This window comes from Pan troglodytes, chromosome 9 (assembly GCF_028858775.2).
Source record: "Pan troglodytes isolate AG18354 chromosome 9, NHGRI_mPanTro3-v2.0_pri, whole genome shotgun sequence".
Lineage (NCBI taxonomy): Eukaryota > Metazoa > Chordata > Mammalia > Primates > Hominidae > Pan > Pan troglodytes.
In genome coordinates, this window is record NC_072407.2 from 85,662,719 (window position 1) to 85,690,546 (window position 27,828).

At 38.9% G+C, this 27,828-nt stretch overlaps 1 protein-coding gene and 1 long non-coding RNA gene across 39 annotated transcripts in view; one reads left to right on the plus strand and one right to left on the minus strand.

Moving 5' to 3' along the window:
• The window catches only part of DLG2 (discs large MAGUK scaffold protein 2), a 2,168,441-nt gene that overhangs the window by 181,012 nt on the left and 1,959,601 nt on the right, over positions 1–27,828 (minus strand). The gene's annotated exons all lie outside the window — the stretch shown is intronic.
• On the plus strand, positions 1,945–16,083 carry LOC134807273 (uncharacterized). Its single transcript, XR_010147300.1, has 7 exons — positions 1,945–2,232; positions 2,684–2,768; positions 6,688–6,794; positions 10,050–10,132; positions 15,089–15,253; positions 15,395–15,459; positions 15,881–16,083. It is a non-coding gene; the product is annotated as an uncharacterized LOC134807273 (long non-coding RNA).

Here is a 27,828-nt window from a genome sequence, read left to right on the forward strand (position 1 = left end):
AATATCATGTTTCTTAATACTCTTAATAGTCTATTCCATAGTTTAGACTGTATTTAACAACTCCCTTATCATTAGATATTTAGGCTTGTCCAGCTTTTTGCTATCATAAACAGGGATCTTGGTGTATATGTGCATGTTGACAGCAGGTTAGTAGAGCACCAGAAGTGGGACTACTGGTCAAACCTTTGCACAAAAATCATACAGCCTCTAATAGCATTTCCCAGAGAAGAAAAGGGCCTTGTCTGGAACACAGATCAGGAACTCTTAACTTTTTCTGATCCATGCTTTACATTGCCACTTGATAAATACTACATGTCATCTCTAAGTACCACTAAATCTCCCATCTGGAGAGATGGGACACTCTCCTTTATACCTTTGATGACTTTACTACCCATGATAAAAGCAGGAGATCCCACCTTCCAGCTGCCCCTTCTTAAACATCTAACTCTGTGCAAGTCCCAACCCTCATTTAATCACTTTGCTACTTCATTGCATTCATCACACCAACTTGCAGTTATTTGTACAGTTGTTCATCTTCCATTAGACTGAGCCCTCTGAGGGCAGGAAATATTTTTCATTCTTCTTGGAACTTCCTTTTCCTAACATAGTGTCTGAGATGCTCAATAAACTTTTTTTTGAGTGAATAAAAAATAAATGAGGGAGTAGAATACCTAGATGAATTCAGTTATAAAATGGCTCCAGGTACTGAAATTGTCCATTTTCATTTTTATGTTTTTGCAATAAGAAAGATGAACATGCATCTCCCCTAGTGCTACTTTTTTCAAAACTAAATATTCTAATTCCAAGGCTTTATTTCCGTCAAATAACTACCACTTCCAAATTCTTCTGTTATTTTTATTGTTCTCCAGGATCTCTCCATCTCAATCATATCATACATTGGAAACAATTCTCTGACACTTCATCCATATACAATCAACACTTTGTTAGGCTCTTGTAGCTGCCTCATTTTTTGTAACACAATAGAATACTTGCCTTAATAATAAATTATATTTGCCTTACAGTATGGCTTATTAGATACCCAAAATGTTTTCTGCCATGCTTTCGAAATGTTTTGACTGCATGACATTCTATGGTGTTAAAATTCCCCAATATGAATGATTTATACTGCATTTGCCTTAATTGGAATCTATCCTGTTTTCATCTTTCCTACTTTGACAGTCATCTTAATGTAAATCCTGTGTCAGAGGTGCTTATCTGTCTCTTTGCTACTTTTCTTTGAAAACTAAACATAAACACAAGAAATTTCACATAGTAAAACTAGTAAGATCTGGGTTTATAAATATAAATGGTGCGTCTGTGGTGGCAGAGCTCTGTCTCCAACTTCTTGGAGATAAACAAGTTCATAGTTAGAAATGCTCTAGAAGTAAACAGGAAACCTGCTACACAAATTGTGAAATATAAGTATGTTTTATAGAAGTACTGAAATTGTATTTTTCAACAAGTTAAAACAGAAAAACCTAACACTACCATATCCATTAAATATTAATTCTCTCTTCCTCAAATGTTTTACTCATATCTATGCCTGTCCCTTTGGAACATTTTTCAGTCAAATTCATAACATTGTCTTGATTCCAAGCCTCAGGAGAACATTTGAATGAAATTTTCAAATGCTTCAATTTTTATATCATCCAATGTGGAATTCACGTTTACTGAGCACCTGCAATGAGCTAGGATCTGTACTACATACTTTTAAAAATACATTATTTTTCCTAAGAAAGTTCTGAGGTAGATATATTATTTTACAGATGAGGAAACAGAGGTTCAGAGAGGTTAACTGACTTCACGAAAGTCATAGAGCTACTAGGTAACAGAGCTCATTGAACATGGAGCTAGGATTCAACCCTGGATCGCCGTGAAGCCATTTTGTTTCCAAGACATCATGACATTGGTTATAACACCACAATTGTTTAGAATGTAAGGCTTGTTTAGAATGCAAGGCCTCCTCAATTCTCCACCCTTCCCCTCTTGACATCTTTCTCTTCTTCCCTTCATCTATTGTGTTAGTCAGGTGCATGCTGGTCTTCCCTCTATCAAACTGTAAGCTACTTGGAGACTTGGGATGCCTCACTCATCTCTATTCCCAAACCTCAGGGTCTATCATTCTACCTTCTGTATAGACAGGACTTTCATAGTTTTGAACAAGTCAGAACCTGAAAGAATTTGCTTCCAGAATAGGACATTGACAGGAAAATTAAGCATGATCATGCCGAGGTATAAAACAATATTAAAATTGCAGCATTTTCTTCTGTCTTGCTTTGCATGAAATAGATGTTTGGTAAATGCTTTTTAAATTACAAGTTGTTTTATGTTTTGGGGGGATTTTCTTCTGTAACAAGAAGCAAACCACTGAAACCCAACTCCTAAGCAAACGTTTTAGAGGAGCTTCATGAAACATTACCCCCAGCTAGTTCTTTCCCCACCTCTATGTATGATAATCCATTTTCTCCTCCACATTTTTGAGTATGTAAAGCCAGTTGTTCCTGACTAGGTGCATTTAATTTGGGGTTCTGGCATTTGTATTCACTTGAACAAGATGGATGATAATAGTAAAAAGTGTACAAGATTTGGGTTATGTAGATGGAGTCAAAATCCTGGTTGTGCCACTAAATAGCTATACATTACTGTGAAAGTTATTAACCTTTCTGTGCTTAATTTTCTCAAGTAAAATAGGAATAAGAATTGGACCTACCTCAAGATCTGTTGAGAAGATTATGAGAGAGCTGATGGATCTAAAAGATTGGCGCTTGGTAATGACTGTCAATTCTTTCTATTACTTCTGTGTGTAATTCATCACCTATTCTTGTTCATCACTTGTGAAAATTGTAACCCCTTTCTGTACTGAGTAAAATGGAAACCTGTGTCTGCTCCTAGAGCCCCCTGTTACGGCCTCCCTCTACTTGTTATGAATTGATGTCTTCACCAGGTCAAATAGGAATGAGCCACAGATGGCCATACTTTGGGACACTTGCCATCAGGTGGAACTTCTCATCTGCTAGGCAACCACTCAGGGTACTCTCATAAGTTCATAGTGACTTGGAGTCCAGGAGAATAATGTCCAATTCCAAAGCTGCTGCTATTTTCAGGAATATCAGTGACTTCATTCATCAGTATTGTCTCAAGGCCTTGAGCTGATGGACACTTGGATGGAGCAAGGTCATAGGTGTGAACACCACAAACTACACAGTGAGGGGGGCTCTGCCATACACTTGTTTGCAATTTGTTAAGGGTAAGTAAGGCGACTCAGAATGCAAATCTACCATTCACACAGAAAAGGAGGCATTGCCTCCTGTGAGAAGGCTGGCATTGTTTAATGCAGTAGGATTAATCTGCATTGATTAAAACCGCCCAGCTGCTCATGTCTTCGAGACTCAGGTGGCTTACTTTGGTTCTGAGATAAGAAAACAATACACTCAGTGGTTTAGGCAATAGCATGAGGCCATGGCCTGCCCTCCCCCTTTCCCAAGTGAGATGGTGGGCAGCATGCCCCTCGATCAGTCACGACCTCATCCAGGGGTCTCATGATTGCCAGATAAGAGGAAGCCATAAACAGAGGGAACAGAGTTAGAAACTCTATGTTATGGCTGGCTGCATAGTATTCCATGGTGTATATATGCCACAGTTTCTTAATCCAGCCTATCATTGTTGGACATTTGGGTTGGTTCCAAGCCTTTGCTATTGTGAATAATAAAAAACGATGAGTTCATGTCCTTTGCAGGGACATGGATGAAGCTGGAAACCATCATTCTCAGCAAACTATCGCAAGGACAAAAAACCAAACACCGCATGTTCTCACTCATAGGTGGGAATTGAACAATGAGAACATATGGACAGAGGAAGGGGAACATCACATACTGGGGCCTGTTGTGGGGTGGGGGGAGGGGGGAGGGATGGCATTAGGAGATATACCTAACGTTAAGTGACGAGTTAATGGGTGCAGCACACCAACATGGCACATGTATACATATGTAACAAACCTGCATGTTATGCACATGTACCCTAAAACTTAAAGTATAATAATTAAAAAAAAAGTACTGGGAGTAAAATTAAAAAAAAAAAAAGAAACTCTATGTTAGAAGGCCAGCTTTTAGTCTTAATCTTGTCGTTTATTACTAGTGGGGCCTTGGGAAGTTACTGAACCTCAGTTTGTTCATCTACAAATTGTGAGGTTCACATCACAAAGTGGTTGTGAGACTCAAAATGAGATTTGACTGAAGTGTTCTGAAAATATAAGATAGGTGTTGCTGTTATTACTTTGGTGACTCCTGTCAGGACAAAGACATATGCAGTTCTTAGTGGTACTAATGGTGACAGTGGCACCCTCTTTCTATTTGTTCATTATAAACGTGTGCAGCTTTAACAACAACTGGTAAGATCACTGAGCTGTAAACAGGACTCTGCACATCCAAGCAACAGAGACTGCTTTCCTGCTGAGTTATCCATTTCCACACTACAGGAGAATTAGTTTGAAGAGACCACCTGCTGTACACATGCGATGCTTTAAATAGACACATCTGAACTAGAAGCTCTTGGTGTCTTATAATAAAGGAAATTTGTGCTTTAGGACAACTTCCAATATGGCTGGGGTAAATGTCAATGGTGTGTAGTCTGTTGGGGGTCACAATATTGTTTACCTGGATGTGACCCTCATTGTCACTGAGGCTTAGGAAGGGTACATGGTAAGGATGAAGCAGAAATGGTTTACATCTATTCTTAGCAGAGCATGTAATCACTGCTCCAGGGATGAGATGCTGTGAGCAATTATAAATGTTTCCATTTCTTTGGCGGAAACATCCTTCTTTCATTTATTCAGTAAATATTTCTTCAGGGTTTATTACATGCCTTGCACAATCCTAATTGCTGGGGATACTGAATCCACTGAAAAGATTTTTTTCCTCAAGAGGCTCACAGGATAGTGCATAGTTACTTGTAATTTTCTAGTTTCATCTTGTGAATACAAAAAGAGCATTTGGTATTTAAATATCTGCTCCATTTGAGGAGTATCATGTTCTTTTTAGATGGTAACAGGATATCAAGAAACCCTTCTATCATGGAAAGATGCTAATACAGTCAGTTCCATGTTAAAATGGACAAATTGGGGCAGGTTAAATCTTTGTGAACTATCTGGTTACTTATAGAGTGAGAAGAGCAACTTGGGGTTCAAAGCAGTACCTTGGAATCAGAGTTTCTGGATTTGAGTCCTGGCTCTGAGAGATGTTAAGAAAATACCATACCCACTCAGAGATGCTGTTTTCTCATTTGTAAAATGTAGAAATCATCCCTACCCCTATACATTGTTGTTCTGAATATCCAAGAGAGTGTAATTTATTTCCATCCTTTTAAGCAGTATCGATTTTAAAAAGCACCATCAATGAATAAAAGCATCTTTTTTTTTTGGAGAGGGTGGACGCAAGACTCTTCTGATTTCACAAGCTGAAATGTATTTTGTAGAGAGGGGAAGATGTAAGTCTTATAATCAATGAAATATGATAATTCAGAATGTTTAAAACTAGAAAATCCCAAACAAATATACTACTGCTCTCTTTCCACTGGACTCTTAACCAAATAGTCACACATAAGAGGATTAGCCATAGAACACTATTTATACCTCAATTTCAAGAAGCAATGCTTTGTCAACATTCTTTCATATGATGATACAAAAATAATTTTAATTATTTGGAGCTCAGCAAATATTAGATGGTTGCCATTTCATCACCTCTTCTTTTTCTAGTTTTCCTGGGATTTCAGAGCCAGATATGCACAGAAGGGGCCCAGTCACATTACTTTAGGCTTTAGAGATACACTTAGAGCTTTTCTCACCCTGGCTGCTTTTCAAGTCATCCTGTCAGGAAGGACGCCATTAGGAACTATTTGAGGAGCGTGGCTCCCCTCCCATATACTCATTGGAATGCCCACCTCCGTCAAGAGCACTGAGCTCTGGTGACTGGAAGGATTTGGGGTGGATCTCTCCAGGCTACTGCCTAAGGATTTTACTAGCTTTTACTTCAACCCCTGACTTAGCTCATCTCTCAAGTTGCCAACCTGCCTCTGTGTTGAAGTGGTGACGTGGAATTTTCCATTGCTAAAGATTTACAGATGTTTGGCTTACAAATCCAAGAGAGAGGGAGTGAGTGTGTGTGTGTGTGTGTGTGTGTGTATGTATGTTTGTTTGTGTGTGTGTGTGTGTCAGAGAGAGAGAGAGACATAGAAAAAGAGAGAGAGATACAGAGATGGGGAGAGACAAATAGATTATGAACTAAATTCATCAGAATCCAACTTAACCAGAAATTCTAGACAATATAAAGAGTCTATCTTTTCTGCACTCCACAAAGGAAGAGGATGTATGCACCTATCTCTTGTACTTCTTTGCTACTGACCATTAATAACTCAGTTATGGATACCATGAGGGCAAGGATGTTATCATGTTTTCTTCTGTATCCCTAACACTTGGCATAGAGTGTGGCACACAGTTATCAGCTAATAAATGCTAATGTAAGTGCTTGCTGAATTGGATGAGTTAAATGAAGAGTTCTGATAAACAGAAATGATCCTTTAGCTTACCAGATCTAATACTAAATAGATCAGCCTTTTAGAATAATTTTTAATAACACACTGAATTAAGGTATGTCTTTCTCCATTCCTCCTCACCCCTTCTCTGTTTTCAGATAGAATTGGGATCATTTGTCTTGACTAGAACAATCTCTTGCAGCTTGGATGGAGAAACTTTACAGAGGTTTCAGCCAAACACTCATGAATTCTTTAATGTGTGAAATAAAGTAAGTTTTATAGGCAAATAACAATCTGAATCCCTAACTAGCTATTTCATATAATATGCATATAACTCTGAAAATTACATACATCAAATTTCAATTTGGCTTCATGCATGCTTTGTTTTATAGATTCATAAAGGCAGATTTTCTCTGATTATCAGGCTTATTGCAAAATGGAGTCAACACAGAAACTTCCTGAAGTTGGCAAAGCTTGTTTTCTTTGGCTGACAGGAGTAACTGATGTATTATTATTTTTTAAGGCTCTGAGATAAATCTGATTCATGTTTGAATCATAAGTTTATTATTGATTTTTAGTGTGGATTTTGCATAAGATACTCAATTTAGAGAATACTCAGTTTTCTCATATGCAGAATAGAAAAAAAGTAGTTACCTGATCAGATTTTTTGAAAGGTAAATGCAACAGCAGTTGTAAATGGCATAGTCCATTGTTAGGAATAGACTAGGTGTTCAATAAACGAATAAAAAAAAAAACCATGAAGCTCTCCTGAAGCTTTATATTCCCTGTCTATAAAATGGAGACATCACTGATTTCCTGCTTACATTACAAGACTGCTGTGAAGATCAAATGAAGAAACAGATAAAAATGTTTGGTAAACTGAATTGTACAGTATAAATAGAAAGCGGTGACAAAAGTAATTCATACCAATGCAGTTTTTTAAAAATATCCCAACCTGCCTACACGACTACTTCCTCTCTCTGAGATTTATCTCAAAAGTGGAATTAGATTCCTGTCTTAGCTGTAAAAATAAAGCCACAAAGGGCATCATGCATGAGAGAGTAAATGTGAAACTCTGTGGGGGAAAATGGAAACTTCAGATATTATTAGGGCCTAGCTGCCAATGGTGATTCTCTCAAGATTTTATTGGCAGGTTGAGTGAAAGTGCCAGAGTGTGGATGCACAAGCTGTAGTTTAATTGGTGTGATTTATAGCTAATGGTGCATCAGAAGGAGGAACTAGGAACTGTGCCTTCTAATTTAAGGCATAGTACCTAAGACTGCATCCACTAGGTAAGAAAACCTTCCTTGGCAAACTCAAATATTAAATCTTTGCTGAATTTGTCTTGTTCTTTTGTATAAAAATCATGGAGCCAGGAGCTAAAATAATATCTAAGTTTCCTCTTTGCCTGACGCCATCCATGCAAAATGTGACTTGCTTCTTCAGCAGCAGCATGAAAACAAACTAATACACCACTATTCCTAGGTAAGTAGAGCCACAATGGGAAGACCACTAAGGGAATATGGAGGCTCATGGAGGCTAGTCAATTTATCCAAGGCCACACAGCAAAGCTGGGACTCAAACTCAAATCTTCTAGTCCTAGTTTCATTCAGTTTTGTTTTTTTTTTCCTACATTGATTCTAGACTTTCTTCTACAAGTGACTACTTTTCTGTTTTGTTCCTGACATGAACAGGTCCATGGCTGTCTCAGACTTGTTTGGTTACCCTAAGTAACCATTTAGCAGCCAATTTCTGATATGACTATAGATACATCTCTATAAGTGAATTCTATAGGTGATTCGGCATGATCAAAATGAAAAGGCTTTGTTTGAGTTCCCCAATATACTCCTCAAATGAAAGCTTCTCAAAATATCATTTTGAGATACGACAGGTCTTTCCTTCAAATACAACAGATACTTTTCTTTTGCAGCACTCAGCATACATACAACTATTTATCTGTAAGTACTTGCTTAGTATCTGTGAAGAACATTGCAGGTACCTGACATATGTCTAACTGATGGAGTGAGGCTGCTAATGTGGCCATCTCTCCCTCTTCCTGATAAGAAAGTGAACCAGCCATTTCAAAATGTGGAGAATTTGATAAATATGTTCTACTCCTCTATAGCCCTCCCACTAAAATAATTTTTAATTTTCAATTGAGGTGAAAGGAAGAATCGGCAAAGAGACGGATTGAGAGAATTGTTTATACTCATAACTTCGTTCTCAACATAATTATCTATTTCTGAATCCTAAAAATCACCTAGCTAGATTCTCCCTCAATCTGAAGATTACCTTTTACTCCTTGAGATGCTAAATGTGTTCCTATTTATCATATTAATATTGCAAGTATTTTGTGTTATGCAGCCAGAAAAATCACATAATGGGAACTTACCCACAGCCCCCAAACTCATAAACAGGAGCTGAATAGAAATTCCTCAGTGCAATTTATGGTAACAATTTCATGCTCAGTTTAGTTACTTCCATGACTCAGAAAAGAAATTTCTTTTGCTTATTTCAGTAATTTTTTTCTAAAAAATTGTTGCCCTAATTTTTGGCAAAGGATCTATGAGAAAGTGAAGAACTCCTTGGTTGTACATGGATTTGGAATTGTCACTTAAGTGAGGCCAAAATGTAACCCTATGCCATTCATTGCACAGTACCATTTGTTATAAATTTGACCTCTAAAACAAAGATATTACAAAACCATTGAGTGTTTTTTTAAGGGATATATTATATTTGTCACTTAGTCCCCAGTATTATGATGGAAAACCTGGATAGTGGATAGAAAACCTGGAGGTCATTTAGGCATCTCTTTCACTGGTTGGGTGAGAAATGGTGAAGAAGATGGGAATGGAGAAGGGACATACATTTGGTAAGTGTAAATAAGAGTCTTTGCTGATTAATTCAGTGTGGCCCATGAGAAAGAGTGGAAGTGTCCAAGGTTCCCTCAGGTTTACAGCTTGGGCAACTGACTTAGAACAGAAAGGAGCTGCCATTGAGAGGAAGAAAAGAAAATGACACTGAGTCCATGTTGGGACACATTGGGTTTAAAGGGATATCATTATGACCTAAGCTCTCTGAATTCCAGTGACTGGGAATATGGGAAGATACATCTTTAACAGTTGAAGCAATTTATACACTTTAACAATTGAAGCAATTTATACACCAGAGCCTAAGGAATATTTATAGATGAGGGCTGTGCTGCAATGACAGATAGGGTTGTATGAAACATACACTAATCTGACCATTCTATCCTCCAGACTCAGGGAAGAAAATAATAAAAGTAAGTAACCATAAAAAATAGACTTTTATGCATAAATAAATAAAAATCAGCTAGGAGACAGTTCATCCCTGTATAAGTAAAACAGGCAAATTTGTCTTTCCTCTGATTAATAATTTAAGAAAAAATCCCAAGCATGCTGCCTATGGAGGTGTAGGAGTAGCTCCTATAATTAGACTCCAATTTGAACCATGAGGGTGAGGATCAGAAAGCTGACTCAGAGCCTGGTGTCAATTATTTGCAGTTTGTACAACGAAAGGCTAAAAATTTGGGAGATGCAGGATGACTGAAGCCCGATTCTGGGGGTTGTTACAGCACAGTTACAGGGTAAGTTTTTTCCACTGTTATTTGCTGGAAAATTTATTCTCCATCTCCTTTAGTCTGTGCCTGAATTTTGTGGGACTTGCTCGAGAATGGTATTCATGCTTTAAATCCAAGAGCCAGGAATCATCGCATTTCAACAATTTTCCTATTTATTTTAACCAAAACAGAGCTGGTTTCTATAACTCAATTTAAGAAATTATCCTCTTTGATACAATCTACTTATGTTTGATTGATTTTAGAATAAACTAACAGATACACAAGAGCTTATCAAGCTAGCTCGGTTCAGTGGAGAACTATAGCAGAAACAGCAGGTTTCTACTTGGCACATTTTGGATTTATCTGGACGCAAGAGGATGTGAAAAGAACACCTTTCAGACAAAAGCCAGTCTTGAGTAGGAATTTAGTGTTCCTTGCCCAAACAGCTTAGTTTGTTTCCCATTTTGAGTCACTATCTGAATCCTTTTTTATCTCCTATATAGAACAAATTCTCTCCCTCTATTTAATAGGCTTTCAGATATGAAACAGAGAGAGAGAGAGAGAGAGAGAGGAAGGAAGGAAGGGAGGGAGGGAAGGAGAAAGGGAAAGAAGGAAGGAAAAGCTCTAATTTCTTCTGTTCTTTTGGTAACACATCTTCTCCCCTTCACATCCTTCAGCTGCTCCCCTTAGGGCTTTTTGTAGACACTTTTGCTGGTCTCTCCTCTCACACACTGCTCACCACTGTACTTTATTTTGTATCATCTGTCTCCATCCTTTCCCAACTCCTGAGCACTCAGCCTCCTCTGGATCTTTTCTGGTTCCTTCGCTCCTAGAACTGTGTCTTTTGGCTCATGAAGGCAAATGACAAATGTTTGCCATATGCACATGTATGTGCATGAATGAATACATCCAGGTTCTGACTTCCTCGGGGCAACCTCTACTTTCTTAATGCCCCTCTTAAGATGGGGGTGGGGGAGGGTCCTCCTAGAACTGAACATGATATTCCAGGTGTGATCTAATACATTTAAATGTCCAAAAGCTCTTTCTTCCCTAAATGTTCCTTTTTAAAAGCTACTGTTCTCAATTAATGGGTGTCTCATCTTCTTAAGTATATTAATAAGAGGTATTTTGATGTTTCCCTCCATTCTGTGGATTACCTCTTGATTCTCTGGATTCTTTGTGATTCCATTTTGTTTTAAGGATGTCCTCAGGTGTCTGGTGATCCTTGCTTATAAGTCCAAATTAATGATGAGGCACTAAAATGCTGATTGGAAGCTCTCTGTGCAGGCAGGTATTGTTGAATAGTGGTAAACAGGGGACATGTTCATTTTGGAGACACTCAAATATCAGGACCTATAAATCTCTATGCCAAGTCAGTTTCCCCAGAGTCTCTTAATATCATTTCTTTCAGGTTAAAAGCCTGGTTACCAGGTTCTGGGAGTGAAGGGAGGAGTGGGGCTTAGACAAGGGTGGGGGCGGGGGTATGTCTCACAATTCACTAAATACCTTCTTTTATATATGTGTTCTCTGTGCAGCATTTTACCCCCACCATCATCCATGTCTGATGCCTCAGGTTCAGTCTTGTTCAGTCTTTCCAAAGAGGAAACATTGGTTGGGTGGGAATGATTGGCAGGTCGAAGAGAGAATTTGAAGCTATAGCTGCTCCTTTTAAAACTTCTAACTCATCTTTGTGTTTTCAGGCCTTCCTCACACCCATGTCTTCAGATACCCAAGGCCTTTAATACCCAAGTCCTTCCAGGATTCTGCACATCTCATTAGATTCATATTCCCATAAGTACTTGGGTTTCTGCTTTCTCAGCTCTGATATGTCATTTTCTAATCAATCATCAGCATTCCAGCTTCCAAAGTTTTGTTCATATATCTTACATGTGTTGTCTTGACCGACTTCTTTTTGGACCTTAGATTATTTACCTATTTAAATTCCTTAATTGTTACTTTAGTGGAGTTTTGGAAGGGAACAAAAATATAGGCAGGTGTTTATCACATTTAACAAGGAACTCAAAATTTATATTTAATTCTATTTAATCTGGCTACCTTCTTGCCATCAGTCTATTTGAAAAGTTCATATGGACCCAGCTCTGTCATCATCACATGTTCTATATCCCCAAACCTTGTGACATCTGCAAAGAAGTACAGAAGACCTCAAGAGAAGATAAGCTAGAATTTATTTATTTTTATACCTTTTATTCAGTTTTTATTAAAGCTTTCCTACCTTTCCAGATTGACACAGAATTATTCCATGAATCTGTCTATTAATCCATTTACAGCAAGTGCTGGGGATAGAAATTAAGGTTTAAACATATAATTCCTGCCATCAAAGGACTCCCTGTTGATTAGGGGACACAGGCAAGAAAATAGACAGTAAGTTTGTTAAGGCATGAACAAAGACCTGTGTTGGTACACACAGTACAGAGAGGAAGTACAAAGAGGATGGTGCTTAAGAAGAGTTAACACCTAGACCTAATCTTAGAGGATGAGGAAGCATTGGGTAGACTAGAAGACTAGGTGTAGGGGTAAAGGAAGGCATATCAGAGAAAAGGGAGCAGCTACATAGAGGCAAGGACTATGCCTCTTCTGCCTCTGAAGAGGAGAAATTTCTTTCAATCAATAGAAAGTGCAGGACAAAGGGTACTAAGTCATCTTTTGATGGGATAACTTGATGTTAGTGTCCTTCCATGAGAAAATGGGAAGCAGCCCCTTATAATAAAATCTCTGGCTTTTGAATTACCAAGTAAAACTGAGGTGTCAGCAACCCTTGGCTGAATGTGGAACTTGCTAATAGAACCCCTACATTCATGGGAAGGGATAAAAGAGCTTTAAAAAGTACAAAAGCATTGTGTGAATATATGGGATTAATATTACTACTACAATATTGCCTACCGCCACCATCCCCAGCCCTGAGGAGTCTTCTTAAACTTACAAAATGAAGCTGCTTCTCTATGGATGTAGACATTTCCTGGTTTCAACATTGCACCATAGCTATGCATTATGTCAACATTGGGAAAAGGCAGGGTGGAAGGTGCACAGGAGCTCTCTGTACATTTCTTTGAAACTTCCTTTATAACTTTTAAAAGTTAAAAAGCAGCAGCAGTGGCAGCTTCTCAAGGCCAAAGATGGGGAGCTCTATTTCATTTGCATTTCTACTCAGGGCTATAATGAATTGAACTCAATGTGTTGCTAAAGATTATTATGAAATTAAAATCCAATTAGGATGGTCTCGTGGGTCTGGTAAAAGCTTGGATTAGAGACCAGGCACAACACGGGGTTGGGGGAGAAGGACTGCTCAATGGAAGTAGGGCTGAGTGGGGAGTTTAAAGCACTGGCCTCTAAGTATAGGAACCACTGTACAAATTTTAAAATATACTCAGGATAGTTAATATTTGATCAAAATCCACTGTGAAGTGAGGAATTTTTCCTGCTGGGCATTCTATTTTCCAGTTCTATGATCAAGCCCAGTGACTGGTAAATACAATATGCCCCACTAGCCCCCAGCTTCTCCCAGCTCCTGTTCCCTCCTGGTGCTCAAAGGGAGAAAGGCTAAGAAATTCCAAGTCCTGGTCAGGAAAGTGATCTTGAAATCACACACAATGAATAGTGTCATCACTAATGACTCAGCTTGTAAAGAACTAGTGAAGTGAGGAAATTCTTTCTATGCACAGAATGTCTGGATATTTAGGCAAAATTGAAGGGGATGAGGCAGGAATAACCAGGACAAACTCAGTAAGAACTTCAACTCTGGTTTTCCCAAGATTCAGTTTATGTGCTGATCATTTTCTCTCATATCTAATTCCCTTACTTCCCCTGCTCTGTTTTACATCGAAAGTGCTGACTTCATGCAAATTACATGCAATTTGCATGTAATTTGGAATTTGCTCCCTGGGAAAATCACTTCTGACTAGGTTCAGCCAATGGGAGGCACTAACAGGAGATTGGAGGGTAGGAGGAAGGGAGGCATAAGGGAATTTCTTTCCCCTCTCTGTTTCAGGTGGCATTTCAAGAATGTCTGTTTTTCCTCCATGATTTCTATAGATATTCCTTAATTTTCAAGTCTCCATTAGCATAGGTATGAAGGTTTCTCAATGTACTCTTGCTTTGGCTTCCTTTAGTCAGAATAGAAAGAGAAAGTTTTTTAACTTTATTCAAACATATTAGGGGTTTGCTAGAGAATACATTATTTGCCCCTAGTTATTCTGATGTTATAAAAGGAGGCAGACCTGGACAAGTGTAAATTAGCACAGACATTCTAACAATCACCAGAAACATGCACCCATAAGTAGTGCCAATGCAAGAAGTTTTGACTGTAATGCCCGTGTGCAGTAGGCTGAATGATGGCCCCCAAGTATATCTATATCCTAATCCCGAGAACTTGTGAATGTTACTTGCTATGCTGAAAGGGACTTTGAAGGTGTGATTAAGGGTTTTGAGATGGGGAGATTTTCCTGGATTATATGAATGTGTCCTAAATATAATCACACAGGTCCATGTAAGAGGTAGGCAAGGTCAAAGGAGGAAATAGAAGGTAAGATAATGAAAACAAGAGGTTAGAGGGCTGTGAGGAAGGGGGTCACAAGCCAAGAAGCATAGGTGGCCTAGAGAAGCTAGAAAATGCAAAGAAATGGATTTCTCATAGAGTCTTCACGGGGGACTAGCCTTGCTCACACCTTGACTTTAGCCTAGTGAAACTGATTTCAGACTTCTGGCCTCCAAAACTGTAAGAGAATAGAACTGTGCTGTAATAAGCCACTAAATTTGTAGTAATTTATTATAGTAGCAATAGGAAACTAATCCAATGTTCCCAGATATGAAAAAAATTTCTTTTTCTTTAAACACGCCACCTGAATGTGAACATATTCCTCTTGCTTTAAAAATTCCACATCTAGGCTACTAGCAAAATTCATACACAAATTCTAGCTTACTATAAAATATTCATTTAAGGAAGTGTATAAAATTTCTTTGCCTCAGATATCATAGTGCCTCAGATCCCCTTTCAAGACTGAAAGACTTTCTACTCCAGATGCCATTGGCTGAAGACAGCTTCTATTCAAACAGGGAAATGGCCTGTCTGCAACATGCAGCCTTTATTCTTACCTGCATGGCATACTCCTTCTCCTTCTTTAAAATTTGATAGTAAGTCTTTTATGATTTTGCTCTTTTAAATGAAATTAATCATGCCCCTCTTTATCTTACTTACTCTATACCTCATATATATATTCATTTTTGCATTTATGACATATCTTTTATGTTTATTATACCTGTTTCCCCTGCCAGCCTAAAACTCTATGGAGGAAGACATTATGTCTTATTTGACTGTGTATACTCAGCTCTTAGTACAAGTAAGTACCTAGTACATAATAAGTACTCAATAAATATCAATTGAATTGAATAAGAAAACTGAGTTTAGGTTAAAAAAAAAAATCTCAGACGGAATGTCAGAGAGTAAGTACATAACTACTGCTGGGGTGACCAGGGGCAAATTACTTAACATTTCTGAGTTGGGAATAATGCCAACTACAATTACAAGACCATTGTGAAGATAAATAAGATGACACAGGTAAAGAAGCTGTACAAAGTAGGGGTCTAGCTTGGGTGACAGAGTGAAACTGTCCATTCTCCTCATAATAAATGCCCATTCTCCTCACAATAAATTGAAAATCAGTTTGCAGCAAACTTATTCCTGCCCTTTTTTGTATTCAGGGTTTGGCAAGACCTGAGTTAATTTAGGACAACTTAGTGTTTAGCATAACTCTTTCACAGATTTGCTGTATTATCAGTGTCTGATGATGTTGACAATGATGACGAAGAAGGAAGAAGAGGAGTTGGAGGAGGAGGAAGAAAACATCCAGAGCATTCAATTTATTCTAGTTAAATTACTAACCAGAAAGAGAATGCCCTCAGAAGTCTACTTTATAATGCTGTTTGGTTCTAAGTAAAGAGCATCTAATAGGGACACATGTAAATCCTGTTTCCAAAACATACTTAGAGGATTACAGCATGTGAAAGATTTGCTCCCTACCTGGCTCAGAGCTACGAAGGTCACATTGGCTGTCAAAGGACATGTCTTCTGGCTAGAAGAAGCCCTGGTGAAATCTTATGTGATATCAGCACCTTTGCAGAAAGTAAGAAACAAATCACCTGAAATCTACACACTTAAATTCAGCCTGTGTTGGTCTAATCAAATTTGGCCCTGTTAGAGAATTGAATTCATAGCAGAAAAGAGAAAAAATTATGCTCTTTTCTCAGTATAAATTAAAATGTAGAAACATCTTTTGCCCCCAAATGCTAAAAGGTTTTGTAAGTGATGTTATTTTGTGTTTTTTTGGTGTGGAATCTTGGCAGCGCAACTGGACCCCAGCTTGGAGCCACAAAGCAGCGACTGTAGATCATGCAGGAGGGTATCTATCTGGCAATAGCCTGCACTTGTTCTGTTTTTTCTCTGCTTGCTCTTGAAAAGGGGGAGAGGAACAACCTTTGAAAGCTAATTATTCACTTTGAGAGATGATTAAGATGAATAGTCCTCACGTGTATATTTGAAGTGCAGAGGTGTGGTTTGTTTTTGTGTTTTTGAGATGGAGTCTCGCTCTGTCACCCAGGCTGGAGTGCAGTGGTGCAATCTTGGCTCACTGCAACCTCCGCCTCCTGGGTTCAAGCGTTTCTCCCACCAAAGCCTCCCAAGTAGCTGGAATTACAGGCATGCACCACCACACCTGGCTAATTTTTGTTATTTTTAGTAGAGACGGGGTTTCACCATGTTGGCCAGGCTGGTCTCAAACTCCTGACTTCAAATGATCTGCCTGCCCTGGCCTCCCACACTGCTGGGATTACAGGTGTGAGCCACTGCGCCTAGCCTAGATGTGTGTTTTTTAAGTGTGTTGTCTTAATATCATTGTGGTATGATTCACAATTAATGACACCTGAGGGTAGCCCTTCTGTGTATAGTGTCATATAAGTGTGGTTGTCACTTCCTCCTCAGGCTGATCTCCCTTTGATAAGACTAATAAGTTATATTTTGGGTTTCCTTATTCAGACCCTTTTTGTTGAGTTTCATATCCCACCAAGTTGTACATTACTAGCTCACACCTTCTAGGTTTTATATATGCTCTCTTTTAATTCTTTCAAAAGCTCTGTGTGGAAGATAGTCTTATTCCACTGTACATATGTGAAAACTAAGGCTCACACTAGTTGTGAAATATGCCCAGTCACACAGCTAGAAAATGTTGGTGGCAGAAGTGGAACCCCAATCTAATAACTTCCCAATGCTGTACGCAACTTCATTCATGTACACAAAATGACTGTAAATATGAGAAATTACCTGAACAACAAAGAGAAGACAATGACTTTTCTATCATAGTCCCAATTATCATAATGATTTAATATCCATGGGGGCTGCATCATATCTAAATGTAACAACTACAAACTGAAGAAACCTGCCATGGGGCTGACAAAAGTGGATTTGCAGTGAATCTCCCTTGCTGTTATTTATTTTCTCCTCCAGAGATAAAAGACACAATTCACAAATAGACCGTCTTTCAAATGCAAGCAACAATCCCTCCTCCCTGCCTCCTGTGTCCATATATAATTCTCTTAAACAGCATAAATCTCTTTTCTATGCACATTACTATTTGTATGCATTTTTTCTTGGTCCCAAATTAAATTTATTTTGTCTGTAAATGCAAGCAGGCTACACCTTGGGCCCCTGAGAATTCCTTGATTTATAACTGTCACTGTACATGTCATATCCGTGCATAAAGTTCAATAAAGTATTAATCACTTCATCTCCATCACAGGAAGAATTTCTTTGGGGCCATTTTCCCCAAGAAATACATACATTTTGTCTGTTGATAAAGTGACCACACATGTCCAAGGAGCACAAAAATAAATCACGTTAAGAGGTAGAAGTTAGATTTTTATTTTTTTTTTAGATGGAGTCTTGCTCTGTTGCCAAGGCTGGAGTGCCGTGGCACGATCTTGGCTCATTGCAACCTCTGCCTCCCAGGTTCAAGAGATTCTCCTGTGCCAGCCTCCCGAGTAGCTGGTATTACAGGCATGCACCACCACACCTAGCTAATATTTCTTTTAGTAGAGATGGGGTTTCAACATGTTGGCCATGCTCGTCTCAAAATCCTGACCTCAAGTGATCTGCCTGCCTCTACCTCCCAAAGTGCTGGGATCACAGGCATGAGCCACCGCGCCTGGCCAAGAATTTTTTTTTTTTAACTAGTGAATATTAAATTTTGAAGTGCTGAATTTATTCTATTCTGTGGATAAGACTGGCTGCCCACCAGTCTGGAAGTTCTTAAAGCAGTGATTGTGTTCTTTCCATGCTATTGCCACTTCTCACCCAATCTGGTTCTTTGCCCCCATACAAGATAAAACTTTCACCAACCAAGTTAAAGGATGATTTGGACTCTGTCATGGAGCTACATTAGGATTAGAATAATATCAGAGAATGTGCCTTGAATGAATTAGCCTGGCATTCGAGGCCAATTTGATCTGCCCTCTGCTTTCCTATTTTATCCCCTCCTGACAACCTTCCTGATAACACTCCAAGTGTACCAAGTGTTTTCAGAGCATACCTTGTACTTTCCCATTCATAGTCCTTTTAGTTTTATTTTTTCTTCCCCTTACAATGATGGTTCTTCTCTCTTGACATTCTAACAAATCTTCATGACTCAGAACAATTACCATTTTCTCTTCCTGAGTCCTCAGGTCCAAAAGAAGCCACTTCATTTTTTGTATACTTACAAAGCACTCCATTATGACATTCAGGCATTTTGATGTATTTTGGTTCTATGTGTGTACTTGTTCTACTGGAGGACACACTCTAGAAGGATAGGAGACACATCCTAGCTATTGCTGTAACATCTAATGCCCCAGCAGAGAGTCTTGTATGGCGACTTAAATACGTCTATAGAAATGGAGTAATTTTATTTAATGCATGGCAGCATTTTCTTAGGATATTGCCGAATGAGGTTACTGCATGCTAGTAATAATTAACATATTCATTAGAAGATAAGACCTTAGTCCCAGAATTTGGCTGTGTGGTCTTCTTGAGGACATCTAGAGATGGGGGCATGGATAAGATGTCTTGGGGACTGGTCCAGGTGCAGGACAAGAGAAACAACTATCACAAATAACTGTACATTCTGTATCAGGGTGTTGTAAGATTCCAGCCCATGTGAGAATGAATGGTTGTCTTCATGCCCAGGTGGCATGAAGTAGACGCTTAATAAATGAGGTGCCCTCTGTGCTCCCACACATCCATCCAGTGCTTTTCTCCATCTTGGCATTTACTCTCCAGTTGTATTGTAATGAGTGGCCTCTCTGTGACTCATTACTAAAGACTAGGGCATTACAGTTTAAAAACATAATCTTAACACCTAGTTCAGTGCCTAGCACATAATCAGCCCTAGATAAATAGATATTAATTGAATAAATGAAGAAAAGAGTATAAGAAGAAAAGAATGAAAGACAATAAACATGAACATGGAAGTTTCCTATTCAGCCTTTTGAAGAATATCTATTGGAATCATTGTGGAGATTATGAGCATTATTATATAGACATTGTTACTGGCTTCACTGTAATATTACTCAGCCTTTTCTGTTTAGAAAAGGCTAAATTTCAGGGATAGCACTTGTCAGAGTGCTTATATTGGGTCAGCTGGGACGTGCTTGGGAGCAGATGGATTAATCCCATTTCCTGCCTAGACCTCAGTAGCACTTTCTCTGTAACCCTGAGAGTTTATGTGTATATGTACATGCTTGTATGGATTTAAAAGAAACAATAATAAAAATTCTGAGGAAAGTCTGAAGATATTTGATTTTATCATTTACATTGTATTCCTTTAAAGAAAAGGGAAATTTTAATTGAGAGTGTTTAGGCCAACTAATAGCTCAGGAAACAGCTCCCCACACCCATATACCCTGGCCTACCAACCCCTCTCCCATTCTTATTGCCAAAGTTTCATTCTCCAAATTCATATCCAAAAGGACCTATTCCACTGCCCCCAATGTGTATTTCTTTTCCCTGAATTGCTGTCACATACTGTTTTACTGTTTCAGCTGTAAGCTGTTGGCATCACAGTGCTCTGGGGAAGTTGTGCTAATCCAAGTCCTGACATCTCCTCAAAGATGCCTAAACAGTGCAGTAGGAATTCTGCAGGTGCAACTTGAGCCTTCTAGGAAAGGCTGTGCCAATAAAAGCCACCCTGGTCAGCACCCCGCTCATCTGGCCATAACATGTCTGAGATTACGCAGGTCAGGGAACATCTTGCAGCACTTGCTGGTTTTGCAGAGAACTCAGAAATGTTAACAGATGGCATGCAGAACACAACCCTGAACAGTCAGCAGGGTGACACTCATTAAGAGTCATCACTGAATCTATTTCCAACAAAATCTCATTCCAATGAAACATCACTTTTCAAAAAGTGTCAATCTGCTTAAATGAAAGTGACTACAGGGTACTATGATGCCAGGCCCGGTTGAATCCCTGCAGGCAACAAGAACTGTCTTAGAGCCTCAGGGCCTTTCCACCCATCATTTCCTCTCCAAGGTGGGTCCTGGTCAGATTTCTCTCCAGCAATCTTAGCCTCTGCAGATGAGACAGAATGCCTGGTAGCACTCAGAACTTCTCCTCCTGAGCCTGACATTCATTCCTCTGCCTACTTTTCCTCCCCAGTAGAACACTTGGGGAAGCAGGAGGGAGGGAAGAATGAGTAGAGGAAGAATAATATAGAAAACTTGTTGTTCCTCAAGTCAGAATTCCTTCCACAGTGGAAATGTATTTATTCTTACCTTTCTTCAAGTATATGACCAATTCATTCTTCAAGAAAAGTCATTTCCTCTCTCTCCCTCTATTGATTCCTAAAGGGACACATTGATCCCAATGCAATCTGCTAATCTACATTTTGTTGTACTTTAGATATCACTAATGAATTAAAATATTAATATGTGAAACTGAAGTCAAGTGTACACAACACCAACACGGGATGATGATGCTTAGGTTGTCAACCCCTTTGCTTAGCACTCACTGATGCAGAGGCCAACATCTCCCTTTCCACCACTTGCTTCCCTCCACCCCCACCAAGAGGTGGAACCTCCAATAGTCACGTTTTTCATACTTCCAGGTCTTCTCCCTACAAGGCCTTTGTTACCCCCATGAGTGCCTCCTGAAATCCTACTCAGTCATCCAAGACCCAGTGCAAATGCCACCTCCTCTAGTCAACATTCCATAAAGCTTCAGTCAGCAAGAGTTGCTCTCTTATCAGTGTTTCCATATCTCTTTATTATAACATCTAGATTAAAACTTGTCTTATTCTGTCTGTAATTTCCTGCTGCTACAACTCCAATGAAAATGTATTAAACACACCTAGTGCCTGGCATCATGAGTCAATTGGATGGGCTAACAAAACAACAGACCTCTTGAATTGATTTCCCTAGCTCACTAACCCCATCAGCAGGAGTGAGGTGAAAAATCACGAGTGAGGCCTTAACACTGCTTAGATGAAAGGCTGGTATCCATTAGTTGGTACATAGCCTAGGAGCTAAGAGACTTTGGTTCTAATCCCACTTCTGGCACTAACATTTTCCCCAAGGTCACACCATGGTAAACCAAAGGTATCAGTTATTTACTTACTTGGTAAATGTTATCAGTAAACTTTGTCTTGGTTATACTGTTGTTTACCAGTAGTCCATGCTTTTATATATTGTCTATTCTTTTTTTTTTTTTTTTTTTTTTTGAGATGGAGTCTCGTTCTGTCACCCAGGTTGCAGTGCAGTGGCGCGATCTCGGCTCACTGCAAGCTCCGCCTCCCGGGTTCACGCCATTCTCCTGCCTCAGCCTCCCGAGTAGCTGGGACTACAGGCGCCCGCCACCATGCCTGGCTAATTTTTTTTTGTATTTTTAGTAGAGACGGGGTTTCACCGCATTAGCCAGGATGGTCTCAATCTCCTGACCTCGTGATCCGCCCACCTTGGCCTCCCAAAGTGCTGGGATTACAGGCGTGAGCCACCGCGCCCAGCCTATATTGTCTATTCTTAACAATCTTCTTGCTACCAAAGCATTGGGCCAAGAGAACACCAATAGTTGCCTATAAAAAATAGACTCAGATTTCTTTCATGAGCACACATACCAAAGAAGACATGGCTGCAGAGGAAGGAAGACATGGCTCTGCTGTGTGACCTCTGTGGAATAAGGATAATAGCCAAACCAGTCTTGGCTGCATGGTTATGGGCATACCAGAGCTAAATTCTGGAAAACACTTAGCAGGAAGTGCCCCCACAATATTAGCTACTTCTATTACTATCTTTTAATTTTACTCCAGCCTCATAATGTGCCCTGATTCTTATTTGCTTATAGTGAATTCCTAAGAGATTTTAAACTTGATACTTTCTATATCTAATGGGCTTTTTGAAAAATTATATTTTTATGTTCTTGTGTTCTTAAGAAGGATGGAAACAAATATATAGAGACTTTATTATTTCTAAAAAGTGCTTCTTTACTGTAATAATCTAAATCTCCAACAGATAGATGAGAGAAGAAAAATTCTTGCCAAAAACGATCAGTCCAAACCATAATTATGTTAATTATATCCAACTGTCAGCAAAGATATCAAAGATATCAACTGTCAGCAAAGGTTAAGTCTGTTCTCTGCTTCACAGAATGACAATGATAATAAACAGTTATTCTTAGTAGCTAAAGTATATTTTGCAATTGTAACTGACACCATTTGACTTTCATTTTTTTATAAGCGAAATGATTTGCAATGAATTTTCATGCTTGAAACAATAAGTGCTTTTAGCTTAGTAAAATTCACTTTTGCCCAGCATGACCCACCTTCCTATTCACAGTTTGCTCTAGTACTTGAAAACACTGCTTGAGCAATGTAACAATGAACTTGGAAAAATAGCTTATCTTTTGGAAAGCCCTGGAATTGCATATACTCTTCAGTTTTCTGCATTTTAAGCAACTTAAAGAAGTTTACCACTTCTCTAGTGGTTTCTTCACTCTTTCTAGTATTGAGCATTTACAATGTACCAGGAGCTATACTGAATGCCATATGTAGCAATTTATCTCAGTTGTTCTCCCAACAATCCTGTGGTGGGTATTAGCATCACCCAGTTTACAGAAGTAGACACTTGCTCCAGGTTACTTAGGTGGAAACTAAATGAAGAATCCCAGATCTGAAACCAGGTCCTCCTGTCCAGATATGGTACTCTCACTTACTGTCTTGTATTGCCTTGGCTGCCCATAATATTCTGTACTTCCATATCTCAGTGCCTGTCATAGTTCCTGATACACATAAGGAATACAACAATGATTATGGGATAACAGTCATTATAATGGCCAACATATTTTAAGCATTTACTTTTGTCATCAAATGTTCTAAGAACTTTACCTGTGTTAACTCATTTAACAAGTCTATAAGGTAGGTACTGTTATCCCATTTTACAGATGAAGAAACTGAGACACACGGGGATTAGTTAATAGTTAATAAAACAGAGAGAGAGAGAGATTGAGGGAGAGAGAGACAGCATTCTTGGACCACACCCAAACCAGAGCATCTGCAGGAGTCCAAATAATCCTCTCTGCCCATACATAAAGCATACAATTGCACTCCATCTCTTTTTGCTTACTCCTTTACCCTTCTTTACTCCTGAATCTTTCAGTCAAATTCTGGAAAATTTGGGTGATTATTTCCCCCAGGTCCTATAAGGCTACTCGCCTGGCAGGCCAATAGGTTTGGCCTGTAAGGTTTTCTTACAATCTTATTCATCCAGGCTGACATGTCAATGGGGCTCTGCCTTTCTTTGTGTGCAACCCTGGTGGTGTAGGGATTACCCTCATGATATAGACAAGGAAGCTGGAAAGCAGAAAGGCTAAGTAAGCAGCTGAGCTGGGATTTGGTAGGAGACAGTCTGCCTCCAGAGCCTGCCCTTTAATCCACACACTATAAGAACACGCCCTTCCTGAATTCCCATTTGCATATGTGATTGCATACTAAACTGTATTGTATTATATTGTATTGATCTTGTACTAAATTGTATTGTTATGTAATTGTTTCTAAAATACAGCTCATTTGATTATCAAGTGTTTAAGGGGTCATGTCATTCTTTTCATTTTGTGGCCCTCAGAGTGCCTATCTCAATGCTATTATTTGCTGAATCCTAAATTGGAGGTTCTGTCCCAGACTGGAATATCTGCTCAAGCACTGTGACTTCTGACGACTAGAACTTTACAAATAAACGTTGTATAGCTGAGAAGACTAAGACACGAAAAGATTGTTCTGGAGGGTAAATAGAGGGTCATACTTTAAGAAAAAGAAAATGTGCAAAAGGATAGGTTTTTGTTATTTTTTTTCTTTTGAGCATCTACTGTGTCTCTTATTTTTGAAAAATAAGACATAACCTAGCCCTTAGGAGCTCTTAGCCCAGTGGGAAGAATACACAGAAACAATAACATGTAATAACATGTAATCTGAAAGATTCTGTGACAGAGACGCTATGGAAGAGGTCATAAGTCAGCAGACTGCCAACCATATGTGACCCACAATTATGTTCCCTTTTATTTCACAGTGTTTTCAGAAATATGAATCAAGCGTTAACATTTAAAAATTAAAAATTTTACAACAAAATCCACATTGGTGGCTACCCAAAAAGTGAAAAGTTTGATGCCACTGAACCCCCATTCCTGCGCAGCCACCATCAGCCTGAGTCCAGTAGCTGCTACCTCCAGGGGTGGTATGTGCATATATTTTTATGGATGGTCCCATGTTTCTTTAACAATGTTTAGGACACTTACCTATAGCCATTTTCTACAAGAAGCACATATGATATAATACTTCACCTTGGTAACACTGCTCATGTGACTATAGATAAAGTCACACACTAACATGTAAGGTGACATAAATAAAAATTATCAAGGCAGTATAGACAGGAGGAGAAAGACTTGAGGTACATAAGGGGGTGGCTGATGGAAAAAAGTGATGGAAAGATAAACAGAAAGGTGATAAAATTGTACTATTTGACCTCTCTCCCTCCTCCCATCTTGGTCTCCCTCCTTCTGTCCCTCATCTCATCTCTCCCCATATGTACACTTCTTCTTTTGACTCACCCCATAATAATAATATCCACAACCCTATATCAAGCACCTGCTTAGTGTTGGAGATTATACTAAGTTTTGTGAACAACAACCCTGCAGACTGATATTACTCTACAATAAAGATGTGTTTTTAAGATTCCAGTCATCATGTTCTTTGCATGATGCCCTTTGCTTGCTCTGCTTGTAGTAACAGAAAATTCAAACATCAAATATACCAGTTCTCCTGCTTTGCTCGAGGTTAGTGGGAGACAACCTTGTGCTGTGGGGGATGTGCTGGCTCTGGGGAAAAAGCATTTGCATTTAAATCCCACCTATAACTCCGAATTAGTGCAATGATCTTGGGTGAGTTATTCAACCTCTCTTGTGCTTAAATTCAGGATCTATTAGATGAGAATATAATTATTATTCAGATAACTATTCATAATAACTATTTATATAGTTGTTATGGAGACAAACTCTCCATAGGATGCCCATGTAAAAGACTGTAAGCATCTACTATTCCTATCATTTTTCAGATAAAAAATAAATTGAAATAACAAAGGAAATATCTACAACAATATATTATTAGTGGGTAAACAAATTAACATGTGGAGCACCTACTATGTGCCAGATAATATATATTTTGTCTCATTTAATCCTCATGCTACTACAGCAAGTTAGATTTTATAATATTAATTTTTTTTTTTTTGGTTAGAAACAGCAACAGAAAGAAAGTACTTTGCCACTTATGACTCTAATAGTAGAGCCAGATTTGTATGACTCCAAAGCTCATGTCCACCTGCTGTGACCCATGGCTTGGAATAAGGACAAGGGCTACTGCAGTGCTCAAGACAGCTTTTACCCTGGACTCTGAAGGGCACTGCAAGGCTCCCTCAATGCTGGATTTAAGTAAATCCGCTACACCTTACACTTCCGACTCAAGACAGAAATCAAGACATAGTGACCTCCTATTGGGGGCAGATATGAAGGTGACTGACAAAGCATCAGGACAGAGCGAATGAATCATTCATGTAAATGACAACATTAACACATGCCCTGACATGTTCATCTCTCATCCTCATGCCTACTGTGAAGAGGCAATGTTTGTATCTCTATAGGACATTTGTATTTTAATATACTTGGAGTGCATTTAATATACACATGTATTGAAAAATGTCTTCAAAGATGGTCTACCTTAAATACCAATTTTTTTGGTAAGGAAACAGCAGCAGAAAGAAAGTACTTTGCCACTTATGACTCTACTAGGACAGTCAGATTTGTTTGACTCCAAAGTTCATGTCTACCCACTGTAGCCCACAGCTTGGAATAATGACAAGGGCATCTGCAGTGCTCAAAACAGCTTTCACCCCAGACTCAAAGATGGCCTGAATTATCTATGGAAAGAATACATGCTTTGAGGCAGGTCCAAATGTCTTTCAAAGTCAATACAGATTGAAAGTGGCTCTATCTGCAAAAAGCAAGCACTGTATTGAAACCTCACTATTTGGCCCCAAAGACACGACCCCCAGCTCTTCCCTCTCTAATCTCAGAATTATCTACCTTGTCAGAAATCTCATGGAGAGGAGGCGGAGTGTTATATTCTCTTGGGCCAATATATAGAACTTTAAAAAAGGGAACAAATACTTCTAAGGAACCTGCTATAATTCTGGCTCTATGGAATGCATCAATACATTAACTCAATGAATCTCCAACAATTAAATGTGATCCACATGAGAATATTTGTCTCTTCTATTTATCCCTGTACTCTCAGAACTGTTCCTGGCACATAGGAGGTGCCTGTTCTGGCTCTTGCTACTGGTCCTCTGCATTGTTCCTTAACTCTGCCACCACCATGCTTCCCACTGTATTACAAGATCAGAAAGCCTGAGAACTATATGCTCAGAACATTTTGTCGTAGAATTGCAGTTTAGATTCTCTCAACCACAGTAACTTCTGTAAGTTCCAGGATGTTAAAGGCAAGTAGCAGACTGGCACAGGATCACAGGATTTTGTGGCTCTCAGCACTGCTACAGTATCTTACAGTTTCCTCAGACTCCACAGTCCACTGTTGGTCTCTAGCTTCAGGGCTGGAAGAAACTGTGGCTCAGGAAATGGCTTCCTGAGGTTACCTGATTTGGTTGTAGCTGCCTCCATTCCTAACTAGCAGTCTTCAAACAATTTCTAAGCACATTATTACCCTGAATTACATTGCTTTCTGCTTAAAATAATAAAGGTGCTATCTATTTTCCTGACTAATTTAATGTTCAATAAATATATGTTAAATAATTGCGTAAACAACCCATTCAGTGGGCATTATTATCCCTGCCTTACAGTTGTGGAATTGAGGCTCCTAGAGACAAAATAATTTAAGATTATACAGCAAAGTATTAAATGTCAGGTCTGAGAGTAGAGCCCTGGACTGTCTAATTCCCAATGTGCTTTTGCTTTTTCCATTCAAGGACTGCTCTCAGTGGGTATAATATACCACGTTGCTGTCAAAATCTTATCTCAGAGGTTAAGAGTTGTTTGTATTTCTCCTCCTGCCAGAGCACCATTGCAGCTGAAAACCTCTCTATACATAGGCAAAGGACATTCATTCCCAAGACAAGTGGTTTATTAAATATGT